The sequence below is a fragment of the Schistocerca americana genome, chromosome 1 (genome assembly GCF_021461395.2).
Source record: "Schistocerca americana isolate TAMUIC-IGC-003095 chromosome 1, iqSchAmer2.1, whole genome shotgun sequence".
Classification (NCBI taxonomy): Eukaryota; Metazoa; Arthropoda; class Insecta; order Orthoptera; family Acrididae; genus Schistocerca; species Schistocerca americana.
This window is the reverse complement of record NC_060119.1, coordinates 366,511,627-366,525,917: the sequence shown is the minus strand read 5'-3', so window position 1 is coordinate 366,525,917 and position 14,291 is coordinate 366,511,627. Positions and strand designations below refer to the sequence as shown.

Here is a 14,291-nt window from a genome sequence, read left to right as displayed (position 1 = left end):
CCTACTTTTTTCAGAATCTCGAACAGCTTGCACCATTTTATATTGTCGAACGCTTTTTCCAGGTCGACAAATCCTATGAAAGTGTCTTGATTTTTCTTTAGCCTTGCTTCCATTGTTAGCCGTAACGTCATAATTGCCTCTCTCGTCCCTTTACTTTTCCTAAAGCCAAACTGATCGTCACCTAGCATATTCTCAATTTTCTTTTCCATTCTTCTGTATATTATTCTTGTAAGCAGCTTCGATGCATGAGCTGTTAAGCTGATTGTGCGATAATTCTCGCACTTGTCAGCTCTTGCCGTCTTCGGAATTGTGTGGATGATGCTTTTCCGAAAGTCAGATGGTATGTCGCCAGACTCATATATTCTACACACCAACGTGAATAGTCGTTTTGTTGCCACTTCCCCCAATGATTTTAGAAATTCTGATGGAATGTTATCTATCCCTTCTGCCTTATTTGACCGTAAGTCCTCCAAAGCTCTTTTAAATTCCAATACTGGATCCCCTATCTCTTCTAAATCGACTCCTGTTTCTTCTTCTATCACATCAGACAAATTTTCACGCTCGTAGAGGCTTTCAATGTATTCTTTCCACCTATCTGCTCTCTCCTCTGCATTTAAGAGTGGAATTCCCGTTGCACTCTTACTGTTACCACCGTTGCTTTTAATGTCACCAAAGGTTGTTTTGACTTTCCTGTATGCTGAGTCTGCCCTTCCGACAATCATATCTTTTTCGATGTCTTCACATTTTTCCTGCAGCCATTTCGTCTTAGCTTCCCTGCACTTCCTATTTATTTCATTCCTCAGCGACTTGTATTTCTGTATTCCTGATTTTCCCGGAACATGTTTGTACTTCCTCCTTTCATCAATCAACTGAAGTATTTCTTCTGTTACCCATGGTTTCTTCGCAGCTACCTTCTTTGTACCTATGTTTTCCTTCCCAACTTCTGTGATGGCCCTTTTTAGAGATGTCCATTCCTCTTCAACTGTACTGCCTACTGCGCTATTCCTTATTGCTGTATCTATAGCGTTAGAGAACTTCAGACGTATCTCGTCATTCTTTAGTACTTCCGTATCCCACTTCTTTGCGTACTGATTCTTCCTGACTAATGTCTTGAACTTCAGCCTACTCTTCATCACTACTATATTGGGATCTGAGTCTATATCTGCTCCTGGGTACGCCATACAATCTAGTATCTGATTTCGGAATCTCTGTCTGACCATGATGTAATCTAATTGAAATCTTCCCGTGCCTCCCGGCCTTTTCCAAGTATACTTCCTCCTCTTGTGATTCTTGAACAGGGTATTCGCTATTACTAGCTGAAACTTGTTACAGAACTCAATTAGTCTTTCTCCTCTTTCATTCCTCGTCCCAAGCCCATATTCTCCTGTAACCTTTTCTTCTACTCCTTCCCCCACAACTGCATTCCAGTCGCCCATGACTATTAGATTTTCGTCTCCCTTTACATACTGCATTACCCTTTCAATATCCTCATACACTTTCTCTATCTGTTCATCTTCAGCTTGCGACGTCGGCATGTATACCTGAACTATCGTTGTCGGTGTTGGTCTGCTGTCGATTCTGATTAGAACAACCCGGTCACTGAACTGTTCACAGTAACACACCCTCTGCCCCACCTTCCTATTCATAACGAATCCTACACCTGTTACACCATTCGGGGCTACCGGAGCTTTTCGAGTGGTCCGCATCGGTTACGCTCCTCGTGCAGTGGTTTGGCGTTCTCTGCGTTGAGCAGTGAAATACTGTTAACGACGATGTCTTTGCTCTAATATTATTGACTTTTCCGTACACTATCTTTCTGATGACCATTCTGTTCAACCAGTATATTGAGGAAGCAATGAAATAATAATTTAACAAGAAAATTTTTTTTAAAAAATGTTTTGAAGTAAAAATAAAATTGGTGGTGAAAGGATATCAAAGATGAGACTTATTGATGGCATGGCAGTTATTTGTGAAACTGATATAGAATTACAGGACCTGTTGAATGGAACGAAATGTATACTAAGCACAGAACACGGCTATAATGAAAATAAAAGGAAGACGAAAGAATTGAGGAGCAGTAGAAATAAGTTTGCCGACAAACTTAACATCAAAGTTAAGGACCACTTACAGTGTGTACGTGTGGGTGGGTGGGTGGGGGGGGGGGGGTCAGGGTTCCTCAACCTCTAGTTTATCAACACCCATACGAAGATTAGTAGAAACGAAGTTGGTTAAAACGTATAAAATACGATAAAAAAGCAGTCTGAGATAAAATCACACTGACTCTCTACCAATCTCACCCATAATCACTCGCACAATCACATCTGAGATAGCGTTAAAATGGTGAGATGGTATGAAATTTTCAATTAAAACACAAGTAAGACAGGAGAAAAAACTAAAATAGATTCATAGGAATATGTGGCTGGCTGATCACTTACAAAAACACGGATGAACTAGCCAGACTGAAAAAACTTTAAAATTGTCACCCTAAAATTTTAGGGAACAAGTCAGACGTTATACAAAAATTATTCGTGTCATTGCCATTGTTACTGCGCGGCTGCCACGCGAGTACATAGGTACCGATATGTAGGATAGGGATTAGAGTGGCATTCGTGTCTTTCCGACGAGCGTGGCGTATTTGCGGAAATGTGAACTGTGGCGACAGTATTACCAAATGCGTCCAAACAGAGCCGAAATGCTGTTATTCTTTTCATGGCTGCCGAAGGACAAACAACAGTAGACATGAAGAATGTGTATGGGGCAGCACGTCCGTCGACAACCACCGTTGTCGAAACGTCGGAGATAATTGCGACAAGGGGTGTTGCTGCTTCATGATAACGCACGTCCCCGTATCGCAAATGTCGTAACGCAGAAGCTGCAGCAACTCAAGTGGAAGACGGTCGAGCACGCGCCCTATAGTCATGACTCCAAAAAATGATTCAAATGGCTCTAGCTAAGCATTATGGGACTTAACATCTGAAGTCATCAGTCCCCTAGACTTAGAACTACTTAAACCTAACTAACCTAAGGACATCACACACAACCATGCTCGAGGCAGGATTCTAACCTGCGACCGTAGCAGCAGCGCGGTTCCGTACTGAAGCGCCTAGAATCGCTCGGCGGTTCCTTAACAAAGATCTTGAATACTCGATGGTTCCTGTCGGACGAGGATGTTCGGCAGGCAGTTGCGGACTTATTCACGCAGAAGGACACGATGATGTACCACACAGGTACCTCCAAAATGGTGTGTCGTTGGCATGATTACCTCGATGCTCACCTCATTAGCATACCAATTCTGGACTGTACGGCATTCGAACGGAAACTTTCTTTTGCCCCTTATACATGATATTAGACGCAAATAAGGACAATTCAGCACACCTTCGACTTACAAGGGTAACCGATTCGGCTCAAATTTGGCAGGTCGCTTGTGTACAACCTAAAACGAAGGTAAGATATTATAGCTCAAAATCCTCCCGTTTTTGAGAAAAGCACCTTAAAGGTTTTGACGGGCAATCGACTCAAAATTGGCGGGATCGATAGATAATTGTAAATAGAGCATTTTTCATCGTCAGGTATGGGGTCTACAAATGCATACTTTTCCAGAAATCAAGGAAAGAAACTTCTACAACTGCCGCTTATGTACCCACATGGTAAATGCTTTTCGCCGAGATGCCGATAGCGCAACGGCGCCATGCGAAGTAGCCGCGCGGTTTGAGGTGCTATGTAACGGACTGCGCGATCCCTCCCGCCGGAGGTTCAAGTTCTCCCTTGGGCATATGTGTGTGTGTTGTTCTTAGCATAAGATCGTTTAAGTAATGTATAAGTCTACGGACCGATGACCTTAGCAATTTGCTCCTTAGGATCTCTCACATATTTGACCTTTTAGCCGTCACGGTAGCTCAGCGTTTTCGGTCAGAGAGCTGGCTAGTCTCTGTAATAAAAAAACGGAGTGAAGGGATCAACAATGAACTTTTACGGATGTCATCTGACGTCCGCTACGACCAAATACAACGAACATTTACGAACAAAAAGCAAAAAAAGGCCAATGTAACTGGCTGGGAAGCAGAGAACCCGGGTTCGAATCTCGAGGAAACCTAGTGGATGTTATTCTTCTCGCTTGTATTTTTCCATATCTCAATTGATAGGGATAGGAGGGTTAAAAAGGTAAGTAAATCAATAAGAAATGATAAAAAGGTAGACAAATTTCTGAAACCTCTTGCGATAGTAAACAAGTAAAATGTTATCCCTGGTCACTTTACAATGGGTCTTCCATTCACTGTTACGTGCCCTCATTTTTCTTCGAACAATTAGATGGATGGCACTTTTCTTATAAACATTCCAAACAAATAGACTCGCGGCACCAAGAACATCTAATGAATGCAATATTTCGACAACTACACTGTTCATTCCGAAGAGTCGGCGGAAAGCAAACTTGGTTTACATTTAAAAACACGTCTTTTTCGGGAGTTAATTTTGATGCGTACCACGCTTACGATATCATTGCCTGAAAAATCGGTGCTGAAAGCTGGTTATGAATTATGCTGTGAATAATTATTGCATCGTGCAGCTGTGCAATTCACGCTGGGTTTCCAGAAGCACAGTGCAGTTCTGAAGCCTCGGAATGTAGTTTTTAACCTGGCGACTGAAATAAACATCACACGGCTGGTACACAGGTGTGCAGTTTGGCGGTATTACTTTTTCCGTGAACGTCGGTTGACCCTCGTCATCTATAAATATGGTCTCATACGTTAGAGTATTAGTTTCTCCACCCCAGGAATCGAATATTGGACAAAACTTGTTATCAGCATCGTACGGTTTTAAAACATTATCAAGTAATGTTCTGTAACTCGCATTTGTCAATTTCCCGGTTTTGGAGCAAGAAATGTAAACATTTTTCGACGAGTCGGTTAAGTGACTGACCTCTTCTATAACCCGAGGACCAAAATTAACATTCGTTTCTTTTAAACACAGGATGTTCCACAGGGTAATTTCAGCCACCTCTCGGAAACGATGTTCTTCCTCCGCGCACATTCACCCCCTTTCCTTGCGGATATATGAAAGTTGTACCGGATGTGTAGCCGTACAGTGTAATAGTTGCAAGTATAGTGTAATCTTATGTTTGTGCTGTATGATGATGATGATGATGATGATGATGATGATGATGATGATGATGAAGATAAGAAAAAGAAGAGGGCGAAGCCCTGTATCGGCACATCTCGCGTAGCACCAAGAGGGCCGCCAAAATTAAGGCCCCATCCGACGGACGGATCACCGCCAGCTGCGTCACATGCACTCATTTCATAGAACCCTGCGCACATGTGTGGAACTTATTCGAGGAGATTCGATGCGAAGTCTTGCAATCAGGCACTTGCCGCCACCACATCTCCTCCCCTTTCCGGCCAAATACTACAGTAAAAACTTCGTCCAGCACCAGAACCAACTTACTCGCGAGTCGAGAGGCTCTGTACACGGATAGGTTAACGATCTCCGCTACGAAGCCAGATATCTAATAGGTTATTTACACTGAAGGGCCAAAGAAACTGGTATAGACATGCGTACTCAAATACAGAGATACGTAAACATGAAGAATACGGCGCTGCGGTCGGCAACGCCTACATAAGACGACAAGTGTCTGGCACAGTTAGATCGGTTAGGTTATCAAGATTTGAGTAAGTTTGAACGTGGTGTTACAGAAGGCTCACGAGCGATGGGATAGAGCATTCCGAGGTAGAGATGAAGCGGGGATTTTCCTGTACGACCATTGCACGAGTGTACCGTGAATAACAGCAATCCGGTAAAACATCAAATCTCCGACATCGCTGCGGCTGGAAAAAGATCCTGCAAGAACGGGACCAACAACGACTAAAGAGAATCGTTCGGCGTAACAGAAGTGCAACCCTTCCGCAGATTGCTGCAGATTTCAGTGCTGGGCCATTAACAAGTGTCAGGGTGCGAACCCTTCAACGAAACATCTAGGATAGTTTTCTTTCGGAGCCGGAGCCACATTCGTGAATCCTTGATGACTGTGAGACGCAAAGTTTTGCGCCTCACTTGGGTCCGTCAACACCGACATTGGACTGTTGACTATTGGAAACATGTTGCCTGGTCGGACGAGTCTCGTTTCAAATTGTATCGAGTGGATGGGTGTGTACTGGTTGGAGACACCCTCATGAATCTATGTACCCTGCATGTAAGCTGGGGACTGTTCGAGCTGGTGGAGGCTCTGTAATGGTGTGGGGAGTGTGCACTTGGAGTGATATGGGACCCCTGATACGTCGAGATACGACTCTTGACAGGTGACACGTACGTAAGCATGCTGTTTGATCACCTGCATCCATTCATGCCGATTGTGCACTTCGGCAATTCCAGCAGGACAGTATGCAAGATCCCCTCGCTTCTAAACTGGTACTGTTATTACTCAGCTTAGCCGCGAGTCCGTAGAGGGTGGTATCTGTGACGTACAGTATAACTGGTCAGCATTTCCACCCGGGATTTGCGAGTGTAATTCGGACCTTGCATTATCCGCCTTGGTGGGTCGTGTCGTCGGATTTCCTCTTACCTGTGCGCGGTGCAGCTCTCGTAAATGTCGTCCCGTGAAGATTGTTCATTGGCGCATTGGATGTCTCTGTTGGTGGAAGCTAATTATCTGAAATTGCTGTCGATCAACTTTGGGGTATCTATTTACTCGAAATTAACATTCAGAATACCGTAATATCCTATTAGATCAAATATGAAACACTCATGTCACAAACTACTCGTAACCGAGAGCATGGCTACCATCGAACAAGACAGGAAGAGCTCTTAACGCCGACTGCCGACTTTGGCGCGCAGTCCGTATCTCTTACTAGTTTCGTCACAGTCCGTGGATTTCCGATCAAGTTCGTACTTACTAATATATGCAATTGTTAATGAACGGGTGTGAATTTTAACGAGGCAGAATTATGATAAATAGTTTTGAACACCCAGAGGCTCCTCCTAGTATTCATGTTGTCATAAATGACTTTAATTATTGAATATAAATAAACAAAATCGGTGACTTAGGCGCCTAGATGGCAGTACTTCCCCTCATGTATATTTCCCAGGCTGACGCTTGTTGCTACGGTCCAGCGCCGAGTCCCACCCCACTACGCGCGACATATGGTAGCTTCGTCACCTAGCCAACCAGTGTGGGAAATGCTCTCCGACTCATGGTCGGCTACGGACTACAGCACTTCCTAACTGTAGTGAATACATCAATAAGAGACAATAATTTATTAAAACTGGTAAAAATGTCTTCCTCACGTAAGAGGCACCTTACAAGTACGACACCCCATACGTTCAGGACTGCTGCAGAATGGCTCCAGGAACACTGTTCTGAGTTTAAACACTTACGCTGGCCACCAAACTCCCCAGATATGAATATTATGGGATGCCTTGCAACGTGCTGTTCAGAAGAGATCAACACCCCCTCGTAGTCTTAACGGATTTATGGACAGCCGTGCAGGATTCATGCTGTCAATTCCCTGCAGCACTATTTGAGACATTAGTGGAGTCTATGCCACGTCGAGTTGCGGCACTTCTGCGTGCTCGCGGGGACCCTACACGACATTAGTCAGGCGTACCAGTTTCTTTGGCTCTCCAGTGTATATTTATTGTGAACAATAATGGTCCTAAAACAGTCCCTTGAGGTACGGGCGATGTTACCTTCACGCCTGGAGTTTTTTCTCAGTGAAGAACGACTAGCTGCAATAACAAACCATTCTTTCGGCTGCTTTGTGTGCAGCTGTCGTAGAGGTGTTGAACTCCAGCCACGCTTGAGTCTGCTGGCAGGCGATGAAAGCAGGCGAGAGGAGCTAGCAGCCAGCCCGCGCTCTATTAAAAAGAGCCGCCAGCGAGGGCGTCCGGCAGAGTGGGAACGATGACGCGGCCGTGGGCATTAGTATTCCGGGAATGGCGGCGTTACGTCAGAAACGAGGCTCCCGCCCCGCTTCGACCCGCCCGAGCCGCGGCTATAGCTAGCTGTATGCCAAGGCCGGCGCCTTGCGCAAACGCCGGCCGCGGCCGTACATACCACGGAGCCGCTCCCGCCTCCCTCGCCGGCCGGCCCAGTCCCAGTTTCCGTCCGCGATCGTGAGATCATTTCCAAAGCGGGATACCACAGCTACCTGCCCGGCCAGAGATGAAAGACGCGGGCTGTGGGCTGCGTAACCTCTCTGAAACAGGCGAAGAACGCCGCGCTGCATTCGTAGTTAACATCGGCTCAGGCGAAAGGCTCTAGCTCGGCGTAGTCTCTGGGACCTGTGATGTGTAGGGTGGATCGGAGGAATGAGGGACAGTGCCATTGCGCGCAGTTTATACAACAACCTGCCAGAGCTGTGACAGTTTTGTTTAAAACGGCCACAATGATTCACATTGTTAACTACACCAGTATTTTAATGTTATGAAATCGAACTTCCTTGCGAAGGCAGCACTGTATAAAACATTCTCGGTTTACTAGCCGCGTCAAGTCTCGAGCTTCGACGAAATCCTCAATTGTGTTTGCCAGGAACTACTGACTGTTATGGCTGCTGGTATGGTTATCATGTACAGCCCATAGAATGGGTTGTGGTTGGTCGGCCTACGTCATCGTTACGTCACACTACCAGAGATAGTGTCAGTGTCTGCACTTGCGGCGCCACCACTTTCGTAGGAAAGTAAACGATTCAGCGGCTTTGTCTATCTGACCGTGGAAGCCAGCTCTGGTCTAATAAGGTAAGAAATGAAGAGGTTCTAGAGAATTATTTGGGTAAATCAATAATAAGAACAAGTGACAGAATGAAGGGATGAGTTTTTAGAAATTAGCGAATAATTTACATTGTGCGTGGGGGAACTGAAGAGGGCACAAACTACTGTAGGTGGAGGTAGAGACAGGAGCACGTGCAACAAGTAACTGAGGGCGTTGGCAGCAAGTGCTGCTCTGAGGTGAAGAGTTTGGTACAGGAGAATAATTCGTGGTGGGAGGCATCAAACCAGTCAGTATACTGATTAAATTTGTAGGAGGGCGGAAACATTTACGCAGACGGAAAATGGGATGGAGAGACCAGTTGGACAAGGATCATCAGAAACTTGGAGCAGGGGAAGAGGGTGTCAAGGACTGAACGCTGTGAAGGAGGCTGCTTGAAGAGGCGTTTAATCGACTCGGTTTGTGGAGCCAGGAGGTTAAGAATGTACAGTGTCTGTATACATACTGGCACTAGTCAAACGACAGACAAGCATAGTATTATCCTACTCATTCACAAAAAATGTTCAAATGTGTGTGAAATCTTATGAGACTTAACTGCTAAGGTCATCAGTCCCTAAGCTTACACACTACTTAACCTAAATTATCCTAAGGACAAACACACACACCCATGCCCGAGGTATGAATCGAACCTCCGCCGGGACCAGCCGTACAGTCCGTGACTGCAGCGCCTCAGACCGTTCGGCTAATCCCGCGCGGCTACTCATTCACATTTCGTCACTATTTACATCACACATTCACACACTTCTCTCTCTCTCTCTCTCTCTCTCTCTCTCTCTCTCTCTCTCTCTCTCTCATATCCTTTCGGCTGACTGGGACACCATAGCGTTAGTTCCGCACATTACCCTCTTCATATTTTCTCATATCTGTGTCTGAGAAACTGAGTCAAAATCACTCCGTATAAAAATAAATCTTGAATTCAGGAAGCTGAAACTAGATCAGTATTCCCATCACAGGTATCGATTCTTCAGTTTTCCAGTAACACAAATTACTTGTTACTGTAAAATGACAGCCGGCCGCGGTGGTCTAGCGGCTCTAGGCGATCAGTCCGGAACCGCGCGACTGCTGCGGTCGCAGGTTCGAATCCTGCCTCGGGCATGGATGTGTGTGATGTCCTTAGGTTAGTTAGGTTTAAGTAGTTCTAAGTTCTAGGGGACTGATGACCGCAGATGTTAAGTCCCATAGTGCTCAGAGCCATTTGAACCATTTGTAAAATGACAGAGGCGCTAACATGTTTACAAACACTACTGCGTGCTAAATAATATTTGACTGTATAGGATACATTATGTAAGAGACATGTTTTAACCAACATTTTAAATATGGTGAATTTAGTGCGCTTTTATTTCCTTGCGCAGTCTGTTATACGGTTTGATTATCTAGGAGAAAATAGTGTTGCGGGTTTTTCGTTTTTTTTTTCCCCTAAACGTAAAGTCAGTTCGTTTCTTGTTCCATTGTCATGGATTCAACTGTTAGTGCCACTATTACTAACGCTTTATTTAACGTGCACAATGCATTCGTTGACGTGCCTACATAATGCGATAGGAATACCTAATTTTTAAAACGCGTGGTTATAGCGTGCCAGATTTCTATATTTGATTATAATTATTGTCTCCCTTTTGAATAATTTATTATTTTGCCCCTGTTCTGTGCATTTGGTCGCCGAAAAGCGATTCCTTAGGACGCTAAAATAGTACCAGCATGTAATTCGCGGAGTTGTAGTGCATTGTTTTCGACACCTCACCAACTGGGTCTGATTTAAATATTTTCAAAATTTACAGACGTATTTCATGTGAACAGCAGCTCAGTTTCCCAGCAACACCCACTTCCAGTTCAATACGTTATTTAGCGTCCGTTGCTGCCTCCCTCACACCTCTCACTGAATCTGAATAGAGAAGCACTAATGAAGATCTCGTCTGCAGAGAGGTAGCCAAGCACACTTGTACCGCTCTCCGGCAGTTACAGTTCATTGGACGTGACAGGAAGAGCTGAACATCCCACCACTTGTCGGAGAATACGACTGGAAGAACGTGTTCCGCCCTATGAAGCTCATCTACATCTACATGACTACTCTGTAATTCACATTTAAGTGCTTGGCAGAGGGTTCGTCGAACCACAATCATACTATCTCTCTACCATTCCACTCCCGAACAGCGCGTGGGAAAAACGAACACCTAAACCTTTCTGTTCGAGCTTTGATTTCTCTTATTTTATTTTGATGATCATTCCTACCTATGTAGGTTGGGCTCAACAAAATATTTTCGCATTCGGAAGAGAAAGTTGGTGACTGAAATTTCGTAAATAGATCTCGCCGCGACGAAAAACGTCTTTGCTGTAATGACTTCCATCCCAATTCGCGTATCATATCTGCCACACTCTCTCCCCTACTACGTGATAATACAAAACGAGCTGCCCTTTTTTGCACCCTTTCGATGTCCTCCGTCAATCCCACCTGGTAAGGATCCCACACCGCACAGCAATATTCTAACAGAGGACGAACGAGTGTAATGTAAGCTGTCTCTTTAGTGGACTTGTTGCATCTTCTAAGTGTCCTGCCAATGAAACGCAACCTTTGGCTCGCCTCCCCCGCAATATTATCTATGTGGTCTTTCCAACTGAAGTTGTTCATAATTTTAACACCCAGGTACTTAGTTGAATTGACAGCGTTGAGAATTGTACTATTTATCGAGTAATCGAATTCCAACGGATTTCTTTTGGAACTCATGTGGATCACCTCACACTTTTCGTTATTTAGCGTCAACTGCCACCTGCCACAGCATACAGCAATCTTTTCTAAATCGCTTTGCAACTGATACTGGTCTTCGGATGACCTTACTAGACGGTAAATTACAGCATCATCTGCGAACAACCTAAGAGAATTGCTCAGATTGTCACCCACTTACTGGATACATTAGTCATATAAGAGCAGCGGCTGCCAGTCGTCCAATGGGGACGGCGAGCTTGGAGGTTACCGGGGACGTCTTTTATTGGCTCGTCAGCCCACTTTCACCCGCAGAGCAGGCGGCTGGATTCTCGTTCAGTGCTACGAGTCTGTTTGCGTTCTGCGGTCTCGCACAGCTAAAGGCGGGTGCACACTAGACCAACAAACGACAACCAATCTCTTCGTTATTAGAATTATATTAATACCGTCAGCTGCGCACGGGCGTTGATATAGATCAACGGGCACAGGTGAAAATGTGTGCCCCGACCGGGACTCGAACCCGGGATCTCGTGCTTACATGGCAGACGCTCTATCCATCTGAGCCACCGAGGGCACAGATGATAGTGTGACTGCAGGGACTATCTCGCGCACACCTCCCGCGAGACTCACATTCTCACCTTGTATGTCCACACACTACATTCGTAGTGTCACCACCCCAACACACTCATGACTCGTGGAAGACATTCTTCCAAGTCCCGTAAGAGTTTGGGGAATATATGTACATCCGCACAGAAGAAGGAGGTCAAGGCCGGTATCGCCAGAACTATATACTTATATGGATATGGTGCCTGTTCTTTCGGACGTGTTGGGGTGGGACACAACGAATGTAGTGTGTGGACATACAAGGTGAGAATGTGAGTCTCGCGGGAGGTGTGCGCGAGATAGTCCCTGCAGTCGCACTATCATCTGTGCCCTCGGTGGCTCGGATGGATAGAGCGTCTGCCATGTAAGCAGGAGATTCCGGGTTCGAGTCTCGGTCGGGGCACACATTTTCACCTGTGCCCGTTGATCTATATCAACGCCCGTGCGCAGCTGACGGTATTAATATAATTCTAATTTCGTTCTAGACGGCTGCAGGTCATCAATGGTGTCTGTTCTTTCGGACATGTCCGAAAGAGCAGACACCATATCCATATAAGTATATAATCTCTTCGTTGGCCGAAATTTGCTTAGTGTGTACGGCCGGAAAATCGGAGCCAACGAAGCAGTTCGCCTTGGTTGCGGCTCGGACTGTCAGCGGTAACATAAAAGAGTTGGCTCCGATTTAGGTTTTGGACTGAGCTCCTAGTATGGACGCCGGGTCGAATGTTCAGTGGTTCAGTATCGATTTGCTGTGTTTATCCTGTCTAAAAATACTGGAGTATTGAACAGAATATTGACATAGCATTGAAGCTGGCAGTAATAACCTGAACGTGAATGTTTATGGGATCCTACGAAGTGCGATTTTAAGAACAAATTGATAAGTTTAGTAGCCTGGAGAGAAAGAAGTGAGCTGGTAGAGAATAATGTGCACGACGCGAAAAAGAAAATTGAATCCTTATGGATATCTTTTTACTGCAGGTACAGCTCTCCTAAAAGACGTATCATCTCTGGAAATTTTAGGGCTTACACAGTTAAATAACAGTTCGAAATCTGTAGCTCTAATTCGCAAAAATTTCAGTTCAGCTTCAAGGTGAGGCTTTAATTTTGCCCCACCGCACTGGTCTCTTCTTTTTAAAAGAGACGTCGTCCACCGGCGTCATTTCTTCTTCTTCTTCTTTTTCTGGTAACAGCTTCTTGCATTAAAATAAATGCTGCACATGCGACGACTGCAAAATCCTCTTATTCCCCCATAATATCGGCCGGTGAAACTGTTATTAAAAGGCCGGCCGGAGTGGCCGAGCGGTTCTAGGCGCTACAGTCTGGAACCGCGCGACCGCTACGGTCGCAGGCTCGAATCCTGCCTCGGGCATGGATATTTGTGATGTCCTTAGGTTAGTTAGGTGTAAGTAGTTCTAAGTTCTAGGGGACTTATGACCTTAGAAGTCAAGTCCCATAGTGCTCAGAGCCATTTGAACCATTTGTTATTAAAATGCTTCTTCATAACACTATTGACATGGGAGCAATCTCGACAGGTTATTAGAGCCAACTACAATTCCACATGGCTGAATCCTCGAGTCCCAGCCACCTGGTTTGTGAGAATGACAGCTCGAACGCCAATGCTCTGACGATCAACGTCGGCCGAATACAAAGGCTGCCTTCTTTGGAATAGTGTATAGCTGTCTTAAGAGTGACAAAACAGCACTTTTATTTTTCGCGGGCGTTTTGTTAAATACCCCTTAGATATTGTCAAGCACATTCGAACATACATTGTTGCACATGGAAGTGAGACTGTGAAGTGTAGCGGTTTTGAGTGCAGTATGTAATTATTGTTAGCTACCTTCATGTGAATTCTTCCGTTATTGTACTAGAAGAGAAAAAAAGTGGTCAGCATAATTTCTTTATTTACTTATTTAAATGTTAAGAAGGAAATTCGAATGTAGTTTGTCCACGTATCTCACTTGCGCTGATGTGTAGTAAACTATTTACAGGTACATACATATGTTGGGGAAATATCATACAATGCCACGGACTTATAAAAGGAGGCTTGGTGTTCTTCCAATGTGCAGTTATGACTCTCAGAATCTTGAAAAGGCGGCTGCTGTTGTAAGAGCGGGTGGAATTTAGTGCAGAAAGGCATCAAGCAGATTTAAAACACCACGTTCGACATTAGAGAATAAACACATAACTGGAAGGAAACAGCTAAATAGACAGTTTGTGGGAATCGTAACGGAAGTG

The 14,291-nt window shown here is 44.9% G+C and overlaps 1 protein-coding gene and 1 non-coding gene across 2 annotated transcripts in view; one reads left to right on the top strand and one right to left on the bottom strand.

The window, feature by feature from the left end:
* The window catches only part of LOC124600409 (ankyrin-3-like), a 267,644-nt gene that overhangs the window by 37,722 nt on the left and 215,631 nt on the right, over window positions 1-14,291 (top strand). The gene's annotated exons all lie outside the window — the stretch shown is intronic.
* Window positions 11,953-12,027, bottom strand: Trnat-ugu. The gene has a single exon. It is a non-coding gene; the product is annotated as a tRNA-Thr (tRNA).